The sequence below is a fragment of the Medicago sativa genome, chromosome 4, assembly GCF_051527215.1.
Source record: "Medicago sativa cultivar Bolivia chromosome 4, Bolivia_mono, whole genome shotgun sequence".
Classification (NCBI taxonomy): domain Eukaryota; kingdom Viridiplantae; phylum Streptophyta; class Magnoliopsida; order Fabales; family Fabaceae; genus Medicago; species Medicago sativa.
This window is the reverse complement of record NC_140752.1, coordinates 58,343,854-58,367,129: the sequence shown is the minus strand read 5'-3', so window position 1 is coordinate 58,367,129 and position 23,276 is coordinate 58,343,854. Positions and strand designations below refer to the sequence as shown.

The 23,276-nt window shown below is 33.6% G+C and overlaps 2 pseudogenes across 1 annotated transcript; one reads left to right on the top strand and one right to left on the bottom strand.

The window, feature by feature from the left end:
* Positions 1–5,755: 5,755 nt before the first annotated feature.
* LOC146930218 (large ribosomal subunit protein uL6 pseudogene) lies at positions 5,756–6,094 on the bottom strand (annotated as a pseudogene).
* Positions 6,095–10,119: 4,025 nt separating this feature from the next.
* On the top strand, positions 10,120–15,771 carry LOC146930217 (fatty acyl-CoA reductase 3-like; annotated as a pseudogene). The gene is made up of 8 exons (XR_015007989.1): positions 10,120–10,319; positions 11,854–12,029; positions 12,316–12,508; positions 13,090–13,249; positions 14,033–14,114; positions 14,213–14,348; positions 14,652–14,779; positions 15,389–15,771. The product of XR_015007989.1 is annotated as a fatty acyl-CoA reductase 3-like (transcript).
* Positions 15,772–23,276: the final 7,505 nt, after the last annotated feature.

The following is a 23,276-nucleotide window of genomic DNA, read 5'->3' as shown; positions in this document are numbered from 1 at the left end:
TAAATGTTTCTCAATAACAACTAAGCCTATTCTCATGGTTGATTATTATTGAGACCATTTAAGTGTGACTCTTATTGCCTCAATACTTCACAAAACTATTCATTTTGGGTGTTCCCATCAAGTTTTGTGACATCTTGTCTAATTTCAATTGTTCCAATATCAAACTTCATCTTTCGATCCTTCGTTTGATATTTGAGATGATAAAATAACAACTATTAAACTTTACCTTTCGGTCATTCGTTTAACATTTGTTACTGAGTTTGAAAACGATGAAATTAGATTAGAAGATAGAAGTTAAACAAATAGACATTTAGACTTGGTTTGGATAGGATTAAGTCATTAGACTATTCCAACAATCCCAAGACTAAAAGGCGGACTCACCCATTATCATAGTAGACATATGATTAAAGTAGAAAATAAATTGCATAGTTGTAAATGACTAAATGTAAATTGCTGGAAATGTAAAGAACAAGGAAATAAAGTGCAAGGAGGTAAAGTGCAGAAAAAATAGAATAACAAGAACTTAGAACAAAAGTAACTTTGTATTTCAATAATAACCAAGTTTCCAATGATCCAAGATCATTACAAGTCTAATGGAGGACCTATTTATAGCCTAAAACCTCAAGACAAGGCATTAAACATGAAATTACAAGCTTTATATCAAAGAAAACCAAAGATGCTCCGTTCTGTTTTGCTCTTTTCTTCATGTATTTTTTTTATATTTTCTTGCCCAAGCATCAACCAAACCATCTTGCTTCTTTGACAATCAACCTGAAATGAAAACCATAGCTTATGTAGTAAAATAACTCAAGAAATATGACTAAAACTAACGAAACTTATTGAATTAAAATCCTAAACAATGAAACTACGACTTATCAAAGAGCCCTAATATCATAGCACTCATAATAGATGTTGAGAGACACTAGGAACGTTAGCTTGAACTCACATACATCAAAGTTGAAGTTGAAAAGGGGAGCAAGAAAGGTCCAAAAGAAGTATATAAGGAGAATAATATGATGTCAAAAACACTCATCGATTAAGAGCTCTACTCTCAGGAAACCCAGATGTTTACTAGGAAGTAAAAAAGCCGTATTCATTCCCAACAATGCCAATCTACCATACACCTATTTCAAAAGGAATGTGGAGCAGGAGAAAATTAGGCAAATGAAGAAGGTGCAAACATCTATAACAACATTTAGAGCACCTCAAAAGAAGAAGAAACTCGGCTCTGACTACAGGAAGAAATATCAACATTGACTTAGGTGGTGGTGCGTCAAGATCGAGACGCTAAACAAGCGCTGAATGGGAGGCAAACCATCATTTTATTTTTCAAGTAATTTTCAATTTCAGTCATTAATTTTACATAGCTATTACATCTCATAATTTCTTTCTTTTAATGTTGCTAACTCGCGAGTAGGCGCGTTGTTCTTACATGAATTGCATAACTTTCCCTTTCAATTTTTTTTTTTGGAGAATTGTTCCAAACATTGTCAGCAAAGGGCTAGCTTACTTCCAAAGTTCAAGAGCACGATAACTTTTGGAGCTTGTTTCGGAAGATACTCATAAAAAGTCACCACTACAATTTTGTATAGCATAACCGATGAGATTTTGAGCCAAATATATATTCCAATATGTTTCTACTTTTTTATTTCATTATGAGTGTTCCATGTTGGATTGTTATTTTTGCTAGAATTTTGGTCGTTCTTTATGGACAATCGGTTGTATTGTCCTACACACGAGACATTTGTTTTTAGTAACTAGAGCCTTTTTCAAGCCACCCTGAAATATCATTATATATCCTTTATGAAACCACTTTGAGCCTCCATGCATTGATTTTTCTTGGTTACTTTTATGTGACTTTACATCATGTCACAAGTTACGAACCCTATTGACTATATCTGTTTGATTTCCTTTTTGGAGTTTAATAGGTTAGTGAAATACTTGTCAAGGTTTGGAATTAAGTTTGGGGTTGCTCTTTAAATTAGCAAATTCTTAAGTTTGGGGTGGGGTACTAGTAAAAGTTGGTTATCAAAGCAAAAAAAAAAAATGAAAAAGAAAAATGTAGATAAAACATCAAAATGATGGACTACAAAAAAAATAGAAAATCAAGAGACTCAAACAAAACTTTGATCCCTTAAAAAAAGAGGATAAGTAGTTCTACTAGTACCCAAATTCTTTAAACTGACTCCAAAATGAAAACTAGTACCTCATAACAATGGTTGTGACACAGTTTGTGAATGAAGTTACAAGTTTTGGATGATAAATTTGTCAAAGTATTTCAAATAGGGAATTCTTAGGAACTAACTCCAAAGTTCTTGTTAGCCTACTTCCCCTAATATATCCCACCCTCAACCATGTTATAACCCTGAAAAGACCTCTATATGTGTGTGTGATGATATATACCTTGAATGTCCGTTTAGAATTGCTTCAATATCATGGCAATGTACAATCACATGACTAAAGGAGTGTGGGAAATGCCTTGACCAACCTCATTGGTGTTTGGATATACACACGTGTATCTTGGAATTGTTTGTGGTTGAAAGTAAGATTATTTTCTCTAAGCCTGTTCAGCTTGCATGGAGGTGGTAAGTTAGTCAAGTTTGATAGTGAGAGGAATGACAATCTGAGCAAATCTCCAAGAAGGTATGTTATACTATTTATGTTCATGTAAAATCTAACTTCTTTCTATTGTGTTGCTTAAGGACAAGCAACATTTTAAGTTTGGGGTTGTGATGACAGGGCATCATATGCCATTTTTGGCTATGTTTTTAGTACTTTTCTTTGCATTAGAACACAAATAAGTTGAGGTATATAGGAGTTGTCAATATTTTGAGGAACATATTATATTGTTTTCACTCGAGTCATTGTAATTCACTTTCTTCCTCGATCATGCAAATCGACAATTCAAGACATCACGTGAAGAATCAAGGATATGAAAATTGAATTCAATGATTCTTAGAAGGTTTTTGAAGACAAAACAAAGTGAAGAAAACTCATTTCAAGTTCCTAGGAGTTTCCAGACGGAAGAACGATAAAAAAAACGGGAGAAAAACTCAAGAATTCGTACATCGGGGGGTGCCTCAGTCGCCATTACCGTATGAGGTAGTGTTTCTACTGCCCTAGGCAATATTAGGTCCCCCTACATGCGCCATTAGCACCTGGCTGCGTGTAATTTTTGTGTGCAACTTTTCTTCCATGTTGGATCGGTGCAAAAATCCCAATTTTCTTCTCCTAAACCCTACCCAATCATTTGCTATAAATAGCGACCCTTGCACTCATTATTATTCATTCAAAACACTGACGGTTCAAGATGAGGGTTAAGCATCAAAGCTTCAAGACATGATTTCTTCCTTCTCTTTTCTTTCTAGGGTATGTTTTTCCATTGTTTTGATCTGATGTCTGTTTCCATGAGCAACAAAACCTCTTGATTAAGGTTCCAAGATGAACCACTTATTTGTTGGTTTCAATTAATAAAGTTTTCATTCAGTTATGCTTTTCTTGTGTCCGATTTAATTTATACTTGTTTGTTCTTAATGCTTTTACAATTGAGAATCCATATCAGTTATCTTGAAAATTGATCCGTAGAAGATTAGTAGGATTGACAACCTGAAGTTCTTTCTCCACTCATGGTTGTACTAATTGCTTTTTTCTACAGTATTGTTCATGAAATTGAAGTATGGAGCCTAGGATTTTCTGATGAGAGGTCATCTTACGTTATTTTTAGCATGTTTTTCAGTAGGTTTTAGCAGCAAAAAGGAGGAGTATTAGAATGATTGCCTATGATTTCGAGACATTTGTATTGTTTTCTATATTTGAGTTTGTAATTCTAGTTTTCCCGAAACATAGCAATTTTTGGGGGTTTTGAAGTAATTCACGAAGAAATCATGTAAATCGGCAAATCTAAAACATCCAAAGATTTGTGAAAACTTTGGGAAGACCAAGAATGAATATTCAAGAAAGCTCATGAAACTTTACAGTGGGAAACACCTAAAATGACGGAAAGTTATTTGAAGGAACACCTAAAATGAGAGAAACACCTAAAATGATGGAAAATTGGAGAAACTGGGCTGGGACAGCAGCACCATGATCCTAGGACATCCTAGCTGCAAGCCATGCGCCTGGGGCATGGCCATGCTCCTAGGGCATGTGCTATGCGCCCCGCACATTTTTCCTACTTTTTTGTCGATAAAGCCCACGTTTTTAGCGCAAACCCAGGTACAAACTCTCACTATATATATCAGCCTTTCTCATTCAAAATTTCTCATTCAGAACTAGAGCAGATCAAGAGGAAGGGAATTCTAGAGCTTCGGAGGAGTTTCTACCTTCTCCTTGATTTTCTAGGGTATGTTTTTATCTTTAGTAATTTGTTTTTAGTTATCATTGTGTAACTAATTAATTTTAGGTTAGAGTTCTAAGATGAACCTCTATTTATTTTTGTTGGATATGTACTTAATTTAATGTCGTTCATATTTTATTTATTTTTTGTTCGCTATTAAGTTTTTATTAGGAATTTAGTTTATTTCTGTAGTAGTGCAACCCTAGATTAGATACTTAGGTTGTGACAGGGTCTAATATTGATATTACTATCATGATGCTTATATCTTGATATTTATATTTTGCTATTAATATCTATCTATCTATCTAGGAAGTAATTAGTTATAGCTAGCGAAAGATACCGAAAGCGAGTTGACCCTAGTAGTAAGTACTTAGGAGGTGACATTACTAATATTGAGTAAAATTTGCTGAACTTAGAAAGTAACGAATTAATAATTAAGAAAAAAACTGTCTGCTTAAAGGAAATAAGTTGTAGCCTAGTAGAACCATTCTCTTAAACCTTGGTAAGGTAGAAGCTGATAGGGCTGCCCGTTTGTAGAACTACTAAGAGCGAGAGAGAGAGAGAGAGAGAGAGAGAGAGAGAGAGAGAGAGAGAGAGAGAGAGAGAGAGAGAGAGAGTGTGTGTACTATGAGTGTCCTAAAATTCATAGATGGGTAGACCTACATGAACATTGACCTTCATTGCCTTTGGAAATCTTGGAAAACCAATTTAAGTCTATGCTTTCAATTAGCTTTGAAATGGTAATACCCCACACGTAAGGATCACCGTGTGACCAGCAGGTGCAACCAAACATTGTAGGGATAGACCTAGTCAACTGAGATAGTATAGACCCAACACGTAAGGATCACCATGTAATCAGCAGGTGCAACTTGACAACCGGCTAAGTTAGTAACGTCCCAATGGCCTCATGACTTCTATATTCTATCTTAGATAAATAAACGCGACATTACTGTTATTTAATATCCAACAATATAAATAGGGGGATTCGTAGAATCCTAACTGTTGCTTACTTTTCTGCAACCTAAGATAATTAATTAATATTTTTTATTTCTGATGAAAAAGCCTATTTTGGATTGAAGGGAAATTGAAGGCATACGGTGATGCCACTTGTCAATTATCTTAATAAAAATAACCTTACTTTAATATAGAAGATAGTAAATACTAGATTATTATTATTACTATTACTATTATTATTATTATTATTATTATTATTATTATTATTATTATTATTATTATTATTATTATTATTATTATTATTATTATTATTATTATTATTATTATTATTATTATTATTATTATTATTATTATTATTATTATTATACATAGAAATAAGTACAATGTCATTTCTATCCAAAACAACCTCATCCACCACCTTCTTGGATCGAATAATGGAAACTCCTTCAAGAAAATCCACTTTCCTCACCTTCTTCTCGTCAAGAAAGTTTCGGATCTCAATCGATGAGCATACACAAACCTCATCTTGTAGCGGAATCCCTTGTTAACACCAGTGATAAGATTCTCAACGTGGCTAAGAGCGATCCTGATGGCGGCGGATGTTTCCGGGTAACCAAACCACACATTGATCTTGACCAACTTCTTACCTTCTTCATTGGTGATGAGATCAAAATCGAGGTTGGGATACTTGAAATCACGAATGATCTTCCTGTGAGGTTCTTTGACTTCGATGACCTTAGTGTTGACCTTGATGCTACCACCGTCAGAGATGTTCATTGTTTCAGGGGAGTGGATGGTCTTCATCTTTTAATACTGTGGGAATCGCACACACTCTACGAAGTTTATGTTTTTGCAGCACTCTCCCAAAATGATCCATCCATTATGATCATAACCATCAAATTCATCTACAGTCCACGTGAGTGTAAAACTTGTTAACAGGTTAAAAGAGAAAAGGCAGAGAGCAGATACCCATTTGAGTCGTATCCCAAACCAGAGTAAGCAATTCTTGTAAACTAAAACCATATAATTCCATTACTAAAAGCAATTCTTGAAAGGAACAAGATCAGACGATGTGATGTTGCGTGACGTGTAGCCTTGCTTTTTTTAGTTTTTAATTTTCATGAACCACAAAACACAAGAATTATTATAGAAATGAAATTTTTGCAATCGCAATTACTTTAGTCAAGTAAGGTTGGAAATAATGGAACCAATGTTTTAAAAAAGAAGAAGGAAGACTAACAAGATTTAGAGTGTTACAAAATGGTATAGATAGTCATCATTACCAAAGAAAAATCATAGTGATACTCTGTTGCCCTAGTTAAAACCTTGCATGGAAGTGAAAACAGAATAGAATAGAAGGGACATGAAGAGTGGTTTCTTTCCACTCTCTGTAAGTGAGTGGTTTCTTTTTTTTTTTTTTTAAGAGTATAAGTGAGTGATTTCTTTACTGTATTTTTTAATTGTTTGGATTTAAAATCGTAGTTCATGGATCACCAGCTAGTCCATGATGTATTGTTTATCAAACCAAATTTTTATTTTATTTGTTTATTGATTTTTAACAAAAAAAAACTATTTATTCTTTATACTTAAATTAGTTGTGTTTCTCTTAATATTTTTTAAATTGAATGTAGCTGATTTAGCATGAACTTTCTTTTAAATATATGATATATATTGTTAATTGTTATTTTTTAAGGATGAATTTTCGCTTGTTAATTTCTTTTTCATCGGTCAAACATACGATCTATATGTTAAATTATCAATAGTAGCTACTAATTTATTCATATTTTTATTATTATATTTACTTTAAACATCTTATAACAATGAGAAAAAAGAATAATTTAAATTTTTTTAAGGAAGATTAATTTAAGTTATAATACATTATATGATAGTGTAAATAATTTTAATATAATTTGTGCAATGTTGTGATTAATTTACACCGCATTGACGGTAACTTGTTCCGGAACATCCGTTACTGCTGAAATCGCAACAACTTTAACGCAACCATGACTGTTACGTAAAATATGTATCTAAAATATTATATAGCTAGCTTTGTTTACACTATATCTCATAATTGTTGTGCATCTCTACTTTATATGAAAAGCCTAAACGGGCTTATACTTGCAGCAGGACATAGCTTGAGAGGTTAAATATGAATTAACATGCGTTGATGTTCAAATCTAAATGGCATATATTATTACCAAAATCATTAGATATCATGTGCATGCTACAAAGACACATAAAAATTATTAACCAACATGTTAAATCTGTCACACTTTGAAATTTTAGCAAAAGTTTAAAATCTTTACCCTAAGCATTGTATCCTGGGTTAAGAAAGAAGGAATGAGTCGGGAGATCACAAGAATTTGAAGATGATGTTGGAAAGATAAAATCAACAACCTTTTTCTTTTCTATCAATTATTTGAATATAATAAAAATAAACAATGAAAAAGTATAAAAATAAACAATGAAAAAGTAAATTTGACATAAGATAAATTCTATTAGCAAGCCCTTTATTGCATACTAGCGAAAAGACAGCACTCACGTGTCCGTCTTTCCGCTCTTTTTATTACGCAACGTTTGAAAATTATGAATGGTGTTTTTTCTTTTTTATGAAATTTTGATTTTGATTAAAAGCAAAAATATATATGTTTTTACTTTCAAATTATAACAAATCAAACTAACCATTTCAATTACACTAGCAATACAACAGAAAAATAAAATTTAAATTCTTATTTTTATTAATGACACCAACAACAATCTTGATTATAAAAAAAAATTTGTTGAAGAGTACAATTGGATAATAAAAAAGTAAGTATATATATATACTCATCTAATTTGTTAAACTTTTTAAAGGATAAAGGAAAAAAAACTGGACATATATATATATATGTGTGTGTGTGTGTGTGTGGAAATGCTAGGATACACCCACTTGAAAATTAAAAGATGTATTTTAGCAACATACACCTTTTTGAATTGGACAAAAAAACTCTTCATCTTCTTTCTAAAACCACTCTAATATGATGGGTATTAATGTCATTTAATATTTATTTTAATTTTAAAATCAAGAATTATGATTGTTGATAAACTCAAAATATTCTCTCTTGATTACCATGAATGCACACCATAAAGTCAGAAATAATTGGAAGAATCGGTTATAGATCATGCAAGGTATTAATCCAGGAAAAGTAGTAATTGGAAGAAGAAAGAAAAATAGAAAGGATTCACACATTAATAAAAGAAAATTGATCATTTCTTCTTCTTTTTCATTCATTGTAAAGCTTAGATGGAACATTGGGTCTTAATTTAGTGGAAATTGTTTGTCTTCGTCTTCCTCTTTGTGAATGTGTCGCCATAGCAGCTGCTGAGTTCATTAAAAAAATACTCCCTCTGTTCCGTTTTAATTGTCACTTTTGCAAAATTCTTTTGTTTCTAATTAACTGTCACTTTCAAAGTTCAATAAAACACTAAATGTTGTTTTGCCTTTATTACCCTTGATTACTTATTGCAGAGAGAGATATGAAAAGAAATAGTAAATGTTGAAGGTTATTATAGGAAAAAGATAAATTGTTGTATCAAAAGTAGTAAAATGTAATTGTTGTCTTGGTTTGTGTAAAAAAACCCAAAAATTACAATTAAAAATGAACGAAGGGAGCAGCAGATATGATAAACTTTAGAAATAGAAGAGCATAAAGTAATGCAAGTAATGGTTGTTGTTCCTACCAATAACGAAGATGTTAGCCAATAGTGGAAGGAAGGTGAAGGTAGATAAGAGAGCGACACTAATAAAAATTATCATTAATTGTGGTTAACATTTAAATTATCAATATATCCATTACTTTATCGGTTTTTTTAAAGAAAATGTTGGTTTTATTGTCCAACCTAATGTACTTCATTTTGATATGCCGGCGCCTGAGATTACTCATCATTCTCATGTTACCAGACAAGAGAATCGGTTTACCAGACAAGAGGATTTTCTGTTGAAACGTTCTTATTCATTAGGTTTTGAACGGAGTTTACCGTCGGAGAGGATGGTTATTGATCCTGCCACAACCTCGCCGTGGCGGTACCAGATAGGGAATAACAGTTTCTGGAGTAAAAGACCGTCTCTGTTTCGTTCATTAGGTAAGTCTAGAGTCTTTTCGTTAAGATACTATAGAAGAATGAAATCACAGTTTTTCAGTGGAGGGGATTTTTCTTGTTATCGGAGTCAGGTGTTAGATACGCCGGCGATAGAGGGAGTTCATGGCGGAGGAGAAAGTAAATTGTGAGTACGATGACTACTTGCAGTTTGCAGACATGTTTTGTTTCAAAAGAGAAAATGAAACAAAAGTATAAAATTGAAATTTGGCCTGACAGAGAGCACTAAATTATAAATTTTGTACCTCATTGTGAAAGCGATGAGAAGCAGAATCTGCATCTGCAGCTCTTAAAAGAAGATAAATCTTCTTAACATTTGGTTGAACTCTCAATATCTTCTCCAACAAAACTATCAAACATACAAAGTCAGGTACATATAATACAATTTTTAAGGTACAGAAAGAGAGAAAAAAAAATAGAGAAATTAGAAGGTTCTCATACTTTTAGCATGAAAGCCTGTGGCACCAGTGACTAAAATGGTCTTATCTTGAAGAAAATTGAGCACACTTCCCAACTCCATTGTAGTAGTATAGTACTAGAAATCAAAATGAAGAATAAAGTGTGTCAAATACACACTTTATTCTTCATTTTGATTTCTAGTACTATACTACTACAATGTAGTTGGGAAGTGTGCTCAATTTCCTTCAAGATAAGACCATTTTAGTCACTGGTGCCACAGGCTTTCTTGCTAAAAGTATGAGTACCTTCTAATTTCTCTATTTTTTTTCCTCTCTTTGTGTACCTTAAAAATTGTATTATATGTACTTGACTTTGTATGTTTGACAGTTTTGTTGAAGATATTGAGAGTTCAACCAAATGTTAAGAAGATTTATCTTCTTTTAAGAGCTGCAGATGCAGATTCTGCTTCTCATCGCTTTCACAATGAGGAACAAAATTTATAATTTAGTGCTCTCTGCTAGGCCAAATTTCAATTTTATACTTTTGTTTCATTTTCTCTTTTGAAACAAAACATGTCTGCAAACTGCAAGTAGTCATCGTACTCGCAATTTACTTTCTCCTCCGCCATGAACTCCCTCTATCGCCGGCGTATCTAACACCTGACTCCGATAACAAGAAAAATCCCCTCCACTGAAAAAATGTGATTTCATTCTTCTATAGTATCTTAACGAAAGACTCTAGACTTCCATAATGAACGAAACAGAGACGGTCTTTTACTCCAGAAACTGTTATTCCCTATCCGGTACCGCCACGGCGAGGTTGTGGCAGGATCAATGACCATCCTCTCCGACGGTAAACTCCGTTCAAAACCAAATGAATAAGAATGTTTCAACAGAAAATCCTCTCGTCTGGTAAACCGATTCTCTTCACCGTTAACATGAGAATGAGGAGTAATCTCCGGCGCCGACATATCAAAATGAAGTACATTAATTTGGTCATGAAAGGAAGGACAAACTCTTGCAGCCATGAGAGGTCTGAAGGGAGATTCACAGAGAAGAAGAGAGGGACAAATAGGATAGTTAGCGTGTGAACGAAGCCAAGCATCAATGCAATCAAGATAAAAAGTATGGGAACAGACGGCGCAGTCACGACGAGATTCTTGTTTGTGTTTTGTTGTGTAAATGAAGAATGGAATGGTTTTATGATGGATTTGTCTAAGCCGTAGGTGAGAGCGGTGTTTCGAAATATGTTGAGTCGTATTGAAGGGATTCAATGTCACCTAAGGAGGAGGAGGAAGCGTTGGATGAGACGGTGGATGGGAGGGGAAAAATGTCGGGTGATAAGGTGGGAATAGGTTACGAGGACGAATGTGGCGGCAACAACGACTACCATTGTTATAGTCTATTAATTTAACATAAAATTGTTATCATTGTAGCCATCAAATCCACCACTATTCATGTGATGATGATAACCAATTTCTTCTTGCATGATTTCTTTGCTATGTCTCAGAGTGCAACTTCCATCAGATGAACTACTTCCTTCACTTCCAAACATAAACATGTTATCTATAATAGGGTAATTATATTGCATGTGAGGATTAACAACACTAACCATGGACTCTTGGTTTTGGTAAAAATGGTTGAAACTTGTGTTTGGATAGTTACTGGAAGGAAGTGAAATGGTTTGAAGATCTATGAAGAAAGTTGGTGTGTGAGTAAAGTAGTCTAAGAATGGATGAGAAGAAGGAGAAGGTGAAAATGGAGGTTTTCTTTGATGATGTAATGTAGGAAGTCTATTCCATATTAAGATTCTGATTTATTGTTCCATAGCTGCAAATGTGAATTCAGTACTTAATAGTGTTTCGGAAAACAAGGCAAATCACTCCCATATCATCCCCAAGCCCTCACGTAAGCTATTGAGCCTCATAACTTTTTTGAACAATTTGGTAGTAATGAATCATCAAGGCTGCTTGATCTAGTTTCCCTTCTTAACTTTGTGATGTCACCCTTCTTCTTTTTTTTGAACAGCCAACAATATATTGAAGCACCACAACTTTCTCAAGAAGAGAAAAGATGGGCGGAAAAGGAACACACAAACACGGCCCCTGATCCCGCAACACAGCAGGGAAAAACAAACACTGCTGAAACAGAAGCTGCCTGCAGAACCAACACAGGACCTTCAAACAGGGAGTATGTATCAACAGGTTAGTATGTGCTATATTATTTAACGGAAATGTTAACCGGTGCCCCCGGGGCACTGGTTGTTAAAAGAAGAAATTCTAAGTCAAAAAAGATACTTTTTAAGCTTTTAATGCATTGATTACACAATTATCAATGTTAATATTACTATATTTGCTTCCTTAACCAGTGCCCCGGGGGCACCGGTTAACATGACCCATTATTTAATGATGTCAATATCAATCCCGAAAGTTAGGAAAAATATTAATTAGACTCACAATAATTGTTGTACCTTCATATAATCAATTTCAGCTTATGTATGTGGGGAGGGAGAAGGGCTCATATTAGAGAAACCATATCATTTGGGCCACTCCTTAAATGGTGTTACTGGATTAGATGTTAATGTAGAAGAGAATGTGGTACGAGACAAATTGTGCGAGTTACAAGAATTGGGAGAAACAGAGGATGAAATTAATGTGGCCATGAAGAACTTGGGTATTAGCAGGTTTGTGTAATATTATTAGATTTTTAATTTCTTTTTTTCTAATGCACCATAATTATGTTATTTAAGCCCACAATAGACACCCATTTCTATAGCTTAGGCTCTTTAGATCCGTTATGAGGTCAATTCTTAAGTCGGAACAGAGTGTTTCTTAAAGAGTTAAAAAAATGTTGTTTTGAGATGTAATTATCATTTGTGTATTCCTTTAGATGTATGCTTAAGACATAAGTTAATATTACTCTTATATATATTTTGATTCCATAAGTTTATTTTAAATAGAAGAAAACAATTTTGAGAATTTCAAAAACATTGTTTTTTTTGGGCCAAACCAACATACATAATCTTAAATTCCACCAAACAAAAGATATTCTCCGTAATAAAATATAAGAAAAAATGAGTCAAAGAAAGTTTATGTATTTGATTCAATTAGATCAAATACATCAATTTTGTGTGACCACGTCTACTTATATTTTATTATAGAGAGAATACTTGTTTAGATATTTGACATATACACCACCTTAAATTCCAATTCATACTGGTTTAGATTTTTGGGACTACAATTTTATTATGAACAATGAAATCAGGGCAAAGTTATATGGATGGCCAAACACATGTATTCACAAAGGCAATGGGAGAAATGCTTGTAGAGAAATTGAAAGAAAACTTGTCTGTTGTCATTATTGGTCCAACCATTGTCACTAGTACATTCAAAGAACCTTTCCCTGGTTAGTCCGAAGGTGTAAGGTATGTTTTTCTTTTAGTTTAAATTTACTTTTAAAACTTAATCTCATTCTTTGTCCTAATCTTTTCACTATAATTGATGAATAATTTTGGTCACTCAATGATCTATTTTCATAAAAGTTTTATATCAAAATTCCTTTTTCACAATTTAGTCTTTGATATTTTAAATTGTGACATTAATTTTGGTCACTAAATGACTTTTCTCAAGAGAAGTTAGTAGTATTATTCACATAGCTGCTAACCCTGTATTCCATGAACGCACAAAGCATTTAGAAATTGATTGTCATACAGTCAGAGAGAAGGTGCAAGCAGGAACTTTGAAGCTTTTACCAGTTTCCTCAAAAGATCAAGTAGCTTTGCTTCCTCAACCCTTCAATATAATCTTCTATCTAAGTTGGGGATGGTTAACATTTACCAACCTCCAACTTGTGGGGGGCTATTACACCATGAGCAAATCTCAACCAATAGGGAAGAGACACCTATTACTTATAGTACAAGTAACTAATGTGTAGTACAATCTAAGTAGTTTAGTAGTACATTTCCATCTAAGTAGTTTAGTAGTACATTTCCATCTATATATATAGCTTTGTACTCTATTCATTCAATCTAAGTAACTAATGTGTAGTACAATCTAAATTCTTTTCTTTTTCTATCTTTTTTCAAATATGTGTGTGTGCCTTGATAGTGTGACTAAATAGTTGTTATCATACAAGACTTTCTCATTAAATTCACACAATTCAGAGAAGGAATATTATTTTTATTGATGTGTGTGCTTGTTAATTGCAGGACCATTGACAGTTTAGCCATAGCATATGGGAAAGGAAAATTAACATGCTTCCTTGGTGATCTTAATGCAGTTGTTGATGTGGTGAGGTTATCCATGAAACCAATTATTCATCCCTAATTATAATTTCTCCATTAATTTTCTAGTCTCATCATAAATGTGCCACTTTATTTAATAATTAGATACCAACTGACATGGTGGTGAATTCAAGCAAAACCATGGATAAACAAAGATGGATAAACAAAGATGGAAAGCCTGTTTAGTAACATAGACAGCTTCAGAAGATTTATGTTCATCCGCTACCTTCTTATGTTAAAGGTTTCTAGCTAGAGTCAATTATACACCTTTTATTGTTTATAATGACTAACATGGTTTTAAATCGCGGTCGCAGTTGTACTACAAGTCATTATATTGTGGCAAAATACGAAAAAATGAAACCTAATACAATTGAAATTGCAGTTGATACCATCATGGAGACCACAAAATCATTTATATTACGATTGCAGACTGCGATTTAAAGCAATGATCACTAATTCACCATCACTCAATTTTTTTCTTTAGAAATTCTTACAAGGATAAAAAGTAGAGAATTTTATCTCATGTAATTTTTGCATTTGGTAGGGACTTGAGCTAGCTAATATTGTACTTTGTCAGTATTTCCAAGAGACATATCTTGATCTCAAAAGGAAGATCCAGATTGTTATGCGGTTGGTAGACCTCTACAAGCCTTACCTATTCTTCAAGGGCGTGTAAGTATAAAATAACTATATGCTTCATCTATGTTCTAAACCCCATGTTTGAATACATATGTCTAATTATTTTAGCATGACAAATGTTAGCATGCTAATTATTTTCTCCTTTTCCTTGACTCGAACCCCAAAGCTTTTACTCCTAAACTCATTTAATCTCTTAACTCAACCAAGTGCGTTATCTATCCCTCCAATACTAATAAGTGGTTGAAATTTTGTTAAGAGAGTCTCATATGAGACATGACTTTAAAAATGTCTTTAAAAGTAATAGGTCCATTGCCTTACAAGCCAATTTTGCAAAGGTCACATTTCACCCAAGTGACAAGTACCCAACCTAAATTCTGAGATGATATAAGATACCATCCAAGATCCATCAGACCACCTACTTACAGGACATTGTGTCACCCAGTATTATGTGATAAATATGTTTCGTGCATTATAATTACAACCCGGTTTTGATGGGTCGATTAATTAAGGTTAATTTAAAATATAAGTAGTTAAATCTATTTCTAATATTTGTCTAGCTATTATAAGGTTATGTATCATGAGGTGCTATTATTTAAGCATATACTGCATCGTATGCTTGAACATATTGTTTGTGGCATGCAGATTTGATGACATGAATACAGAGAAGTTGAGAATGGCGGCAAGACAAGCTGGGGTGGAGACAGATTTGTTTTACTTTGATCCCAAAGTGATCAAATGGGATGATTATTTCTTGAACATTCACCTCCCTAGCGTGGTTAAATACATTCTAAAGTGATACCATATAAAGTGATGAGATACATATGTACATATAAATCTTTATATTGTGTGGTGAGAAATGTAATTTTATTAAGTTCAAGTTTGTGCGTGAAGAATCACATTACTGTTATTTGTAGCTTGATGGCAGTCTAAATTGTGTTAGCAAGTTGCCAATTATGATAATTATATTTCAAAGGTTTGATCAATATTGAAAGTTTATTATCCAATCTCATATATATGTTTCTGTATGTTATTAAAGTAATAATCATATGTTATTATACTCCAATTCTATGGATGAAATCAACATTTATGTCGTTGAAATTATAAAGGATGGTTAAATAACATCTAACAACATAACAATATTCAAGACTATATATTTACGAAAAAAAAGGATAAATAACACAAATGATTTCTTCGCAAGACTATTTAATAAAAAAAAAAATGTCTCCTTGATATGAACTTTATTTAAAGAATGCAACAACATTATGCTGATATTAATACTAATGCAAATACATTCCATATGAATTTACATCCATAAAACATATCACAAGTCTTCGTTATAAAGTGGTGTTTAAAACATCCATTAAATCTACATCCATACAAAATATATACATGTTTACATCTAAAAATAATCAAAGTTGTTACGCAAACTTTAGTGAGGAAATTAGATAGGAATTTAACGTTTCCCCTCACTAAATTTCCCTCACTATTTTTTGTTTTTTTAGTAGTGTAATGTAAGATATATACTTTGATACTAAATGAAGATTCAGAAGCCATTAGGAATGCTTAAAATACCACACAGTCATTATTGTTGAGAAAATTGAATATTATTAAGAGATTTTGACACACACTCACACACGCACGCCCACACACACACACTGTTAATCATTGTTGAGTGGTCTCTCTCACACACGCACACAATCACTCGCAATTTAAAGCCATTATGTTGGCATCTTTTTTATAAAAGGAAAAGAAGAATGAAACAAAAAATAAATTGACTATTACTTTTCCCACCATATTACCCCATAACGCGCCCTGTATTTTTTACAAAAATGTCCATGGGGTTACGAATTTTATAATCCGATATATGCTTATACGTAAACAATAATCAAAATTTCTTCCATTTCAGCAGTTGCAAAATTTGATTTTAAAAACAACAAAATACAAAGTAAAAAAAATGATAAAACATGTCAAATAAAATAAAATAAAAATTAAAAACACCACAAAAAAAATTCTAAAAATCAAATAAAACTAATGCAAATTTTTTTGGATTTTTCTGAGAATATTGTAACACACATACTAAACTGTCTAAAGTATTTAGTATATGTATTAAACTTAGTACTAGATACATTAAATTTACAAATTTAAGTTCATCTGAATGAGCTAAATAGATGCTAACTCTCATACATTTGATAAAAGTACTTACTAAAGAGTACAATCTAGAAGTCATATCGGAATACAAATCCACTAACTGGAGAGTACATATAGTAAAATCCTTGTTTGAGTAATATTGTGCTAACTAACGAGTACATAATATACAAGGTAATACAACTGATGGTCTAATACAAGACGTATATCTTTAGTCATCCAACATCCGTTCGCTTGCTCACGCCACGTTCAACCTGCTTATCTGAAATAAAATAAAGGGATTGGGATGAGACAGGATGTCTCAGTGAGTGTTCCACCTAACCTAGGCTATAGGCAATCTCGGGGATCCTACTGATGACGGTGCATCAACATTAGTTTTTATGTGCATTTATGCCTTTATTATAGCATTTAGAGAGTCAACTGCAATGAATTCATGGTGAAATCAAACTAAAACAGGAACCAAAGCTCAAGAGAAGAAACTTTGAGAAAACAAGAAAATATTGCCCAAGTTTAAGCAAACGTGCCACGTTGGTTACTAGTCGTGGCACGTTGCAACGATGTGGAGTTCATGGTGACATTCTGGATTTTTCGTGGCACGAATGAAAATGAAACGTGCCACGATTGGTTGATGAACTTGCTGCCACGTCAGATTAATGAAGACATCGTGCCACGATGGTCCCGAAACGTGGCACGATGATGGGCTTTTTCTGAAACCCTAAATTCTTTCTATAAATAGCCAGCTGCTAGCAAGGGTTAGGGGACTGATTATTATTGCGATTTTGAGCACAGAGGACGGCAGGAGACCAAGGAACAAGCCCTGAATCTCATACCAACTCTTCGTTGGTTAGATTTATGTATGTTTTCTCTTGTTTATGCTTATGATTGTTTAGTTATGAGTAGCTAAACCTTTAGTTTGGTTAAGCCATGATGAAACTATTGTAATATATGATTTTGTAGTTGAACTCTTTCTATAATCAATGATATTCAGTTTTTATTTAGAATTACTTGTGTTTATTGCTTTTCATGTTATTGTTTTGTATGACTACTAACCCTAGCTTCTTGCAATCACATGAATTGATCTTAGGAATTGAATGACTACTAGCCCTAGCTTTTAATCCTGAAATAGCAATTTTGTTTAACTCAACACTAGGAACCTAGAGATAGGAAATTGAGAGTTATGATACATGAATTAACGTTCCAACATCGCTTCCACGGTTATTCAATCAAGTTAAGAGATTAATAGGGTTATAACTTAGGAAAGGGTTTTGAGTGAAGAGATTGATCAAAACCACTTAGTTGATTTATCGTAAAAACTGAGTAGTAATTGAGAGTAAAGAGAGGTTGACTTTTCATATAAAGCAATAGCAGATTCACCGGCTTAACCATTCATCTCAATATAATTTTCTCTCGCACTTTTTCTACTTTAATTAAGTTTGATAAAACCAACTTTTATGCCTAGGGCAACCAAATACAAACTTTACACATCCTGACGTATAACGTGCTTGCTAGAATTGAAATTAACACAGTCCTTGTGGATCGATATTTATTACTACTTCGATAGTTTTTGGTACACTTGCCAGATATCTATCAAGTTTATGGCGCCGTTGCCGGGGACTGTTGAATTATTTCAACAAGGCAATTACGTTATAATTTAGGATTTTTTGCAATTTAATTTTCTGTTTTTTTTATTTTATTTATTTTCCTTGTTTCAGTATTCATTCATTATTTTTGTGTCGTGCAGTGCTACTAAGGTATTTTGCTATTTATGTGAGGTAAACAGAGCTCCGACGACTTAGTGTACGATCCTGAGATAGAAAGGACTACTAGAGCACTTTGGAAAGTTGTCCGGTTGCAAAGGCTATCTCAATCTGTTCCACCTAGTGCACAGGAATCAATACCGGCGCCGACACTTACTGAATCTGAAACAATTTCTTCTCCTAAGTCTGCAACTATGGGAGAACCTGTACCACCAAGACCAAAATTGGTAGACTATGGGTTAGCTACTCACCGTGGCCAACTGACCCACACTTTTCAACCTGACATTAAAACCACCGTGCTGAATGGGTTGAGAGACAAACAGTTTGATGGGACCGAGGCCATGAGCCCACATGAACATTTGAGCCGATTTGCTGAAACCTGTGAGTTTTGCGTGCAGCCCGCCACTGTGACCGATGCACAAAAGAAGCTTAGGTTGTTTCCCTTCACCTTGACTGGTAGAGCAAAAGATTGGTTGTTAACTATACCCAATGGAACTGTTCAGACTAGGGAGGAACTAGAGCTTAAGTTCCTCGAGAAGTACTTCCCTATGTCTAAATATTGGGATAAGAAGATGGAGATTTCAAACTTCAAGCAAGGGGAAAGTGAGTCACTATATGATGCTTGGGAGCGATTCAATTTGCTTCTTAAGAGATGTCCTAACCATGAGTTCACTAAGAAACAATACCTCCAAATCTTTACTGAGGGGGTGACACCAAACACTAGGATGTTCTTAGACGCTTCCGCAGGAGGTAGTCTTAAGAGTAAAACTGATCATGAAGTTCAAGCTCTAATAAAAAATATGGCCAGTAATGAATATCGTGCTGAAGCGAAAAAGAAAGAAAGAGGAGTGTTTGGTGTGAGTGAGCAAACTGCAATCCTAGCTAACCAAGCAGCCATGAACAAACAAATAGAGGCTCTAACTAAGGAGTTTCAAGGTTTCACTTTGGGTCACAAGCAACAACAAGTGGCTGCAATCAAGTGTGACTTATGTGGTGAAGAACATGCTGTTATACCCTAATTTTGGACCTAAAAATACTTATTCAAAATATTTCTTCTATCTTGAATATATGTCTATTACTCTTGAAGAATTACCAATTTGCCATTGTTTACACTGACATTTTACTCTGCTTTATCTCTCAATTTAGCTCTAAAAATCTTTTTCAACTGTGTATTTGTCTATGTTTTCTTGCATTTCAAGTCATCCAAAAATATTTTCCTTGCATTTTAAGTCATTTGAATTTGTCTCTGATCAATTGCATATTTCTCTGCATTTTATTTCAGTATCATTTGCAAAATTCATGAAAAAGGGTATTTTAGTCATTTCCTACATTCAAACTCATTTTAGTCCTTGAGAATTGTTTGAGTCTTTCCAATTGGTTTGTATAAGTCCTTGTTTCAATTCCATGTTAAAATCCATTTCTAAAAATTACATTTGAGTCATTTTGAGTCAGTTTAGCCCCTAGGGGCATTTTAGTCATTTCCTGTGTTAAAATTCCTTTTAATCCCCTAAAAATTGTCTCTGAGTCTTTTAATTTGCTCGTATAAACTCTTGCTTTATTTCCCTGTTAAAAAAAACGTTTTAAAAATTGCATTTGAGTCGTTTTGAGTCATTTTGGTCCCTAGGGGCATTTTGGTCATTTCACACGAAATTTTGACAGAGAGAGGTTACTTTAAAGTACCTCATTTATGTAGTTGATTCATTTTAGTCCTGTTGTTGATTTTATTTTTGGTTTCACTTTACGTTATTTTCAATTTACGTTTTTTAACCAATTTTAGTTAATTTTAGTTAATTTTTGCATTTTAGTCCTTAAAGCCTTCAAATTTGCATTTTAGTCCTTTGACGGTTTTTACATTTAAGTCCTTAAATGTTTGTAATTTCGTTTTAAGTCCTTTTTTCTATTATTGCATTTTGGTCCTTGTTTTTAGATAATTGCAGAACAGTCCTCCAACTTCCAAAAATTGCAAAAAGGCCCAAGTCCAAATTTCAGTCCAAGTTTAGTCCAGGATACGTGGCAAGCACCCATTGGTCCAACAGTACATATGTCAGCCTATAAAAGGCCACCTAATCAATGCACAGTGCCAACATCACCATTCATTTTCTGCCAACTCACACAAACATCAATTCCAATTCTCTCTCCAGAAAACAGAATCAAACCCTAACCGTTTTCCAGAAATCACCAAGAACACGATGAAGTTCACGAAGAACTTCATCCCCAAATCATAAACCCTAACTGTCCAGAATCCAAATCCATACCAATTCATCACAAATTCGCATCAATTTCCTCACAAACAAACTAAATTCAACAATTATTGCACAAAACTAGTTCGAATTTGCAAAAGTTCTCAGAGATTCTCTGAAGAATCTTCATCATCGAACTTTTACCTTCGCAATTCCAGCGTAGATCCACCACCAACGGTGACGAATCCAACGCGATCACGAAGGATTTGGCAAGAAAAGAAGAAGAAGGACTGAATTCGAATCAAGCCAGAGAAGAAGAAGTAGAACTTCACCGATTTATTTTCGGTTTTCAGCAACAACAAATCAGTTACCAGAGGTTCAGAAGATTCGCGAAGCCTTTCTTCGTCTTCTCGCTCAAATCTCCATTCAAACTCAGGTAAAACTCATAAAACCTTCTCGTTCTAGTTTCAAATCTTCATCGAAGGCTCATAAACAAAAATAAACGGTGAAACGAAGTAGATCAACAAATTCCAGAACTTGTTCTTTCGAAAAAAGTTGAAAAAGATTGAAAAAGATTCGAAACCGAAACATCAAATGTAGATCTACGAAGATTCACCGTTTATCTTTCAAATCTAAGTTCATAATTGAAATCAGCATGAAAAATAGAGTAGTGTAGGGTTTAGATCCATGTAGATCGGAGAAGATTAGGGTTCCGTCACCGGAAGCTTCACCGGCGGTGGTCAAACCCGCCGGAGAAGACGACCGGAAGTTCTAGAGAGAAGGGAGAGAAGCCTGAAGACTTAGAGAGAGAAACATAGGAAGCAAATGAGGCTGGACCGGCCTCTTATGCTTATATAAGGAGCGTGAACCGGACCGGTTCGTTTGAACCAGTCTGGTTCACCTCTGGACCAAGTGCTTGCACCGTCAGATCTAGGGTTTTAGGAACTGGATCAATCCAACGTCCCTGATGCGCTTGGATGATCCAGGATCCATTTCCCCTTGGGCCTGGGCTTTTCTTTTCTGCACAGACTTTATATTCTTGTGTTTTTTTTTTGCTATTTCTACACTGCCTAATACTTTTTACACCTCTGTCTCATTAAAAAACCTTTAAAAAATTCCTAAAAAATGTTCAAGTCATTTTCTTGATATTTTTTGATGAATCTTGATGTATTTATATGTTAAGTATTGATCAAAAAATGAGGAAATAATTTGTTCTTTTGTTGATTCATTTCTTTTCCATCTCTTGGCAAAAAAATCTTCTTAAAATTTCTAAAATCTTGTGAATTCTCTTGCAATCATACTTGATGTTTAATACTGGTCTCTTATGATATTTTGACATGAAAAATGGATAAAAAAAACATAGGTAATCTGGTTTGTGATGTTTTGGTGCCTTTTGTCAACATTTGTGAAGTTTTTTTTGTATAATTTGATTCCAATACTTGATCTCATGATGATTGATACTTGATGAATCGATTTTGTGATATGTTTGTCCTTGGTTTAGTGTATTTGGCACTGTTTGTGATGTGTGGTGTTAGTTTCTTGTTTTACAAGTCATGTAAATATTTGTTTGTGAAAATGAAGTGCCAAATGTGTCTAAAAATTTATCATAATCTTTGACTTGAATATGTTCTTATGATTCTCACATTCTTGATGCAATAAAGCCTTTGGAAAATTGATATGGCATGAGGATTATAGGTCATATACTTGTTTAAATACTATGATAAATTTTAGGTATAGTTTGCCCTTTTTATGTTAAGAGTTTTGTTACTTCTTGTCAAGTTTTTTTAGTATTTCTTTTGCTTATAATTTCTAGTCTATTATGCCTTATGCTACTAACCATTTTACTTCATGTTTCATGCATTCCATAAGCATCTCACCCTCCATCTTATATTCTTGGTCTTTATTTTCTTACACTTTAAAATTCATGCAAAAGTTAGAATGTAAAACCTAGGAATTCTTGTACTTTACCTTATGCTTTTAATTTCTTGCAAGACCATAGCATGTATTTAGGCCAATGATGTAAAGGACAATGGACTCTAACGATGTACACCGACACAAGCACCGACACATGCACACACATCACATGGATACTTTAGATGTATGCTTAGAGAATGTATGCCTTAGATGTATGTTTAGGAACTTCGATACTTAGAAAAATTCTCTTTTCCAAAAAATATGAACAACTTCACTCAAATCATTTTCTAAATAAACTTTGGGATCAAAATCCCATTGAATTTTCCTTTTCTTTTCTCAAACAAAATCTTAATGAATTTTAATCATACTTAGACTTCTTTTGCAAAATAACTAATTCCACCTCACTCTTTTCCAATCTTATGCCCTTGAGGCCTCTCTCTCTTATTCTTCAAAATTCCATTTTCAAACTTAAAATCAACCAACAAAAACAAAAACATTTTTAGAAGAGAACTACGGTGGATTTGATCCCTTAAA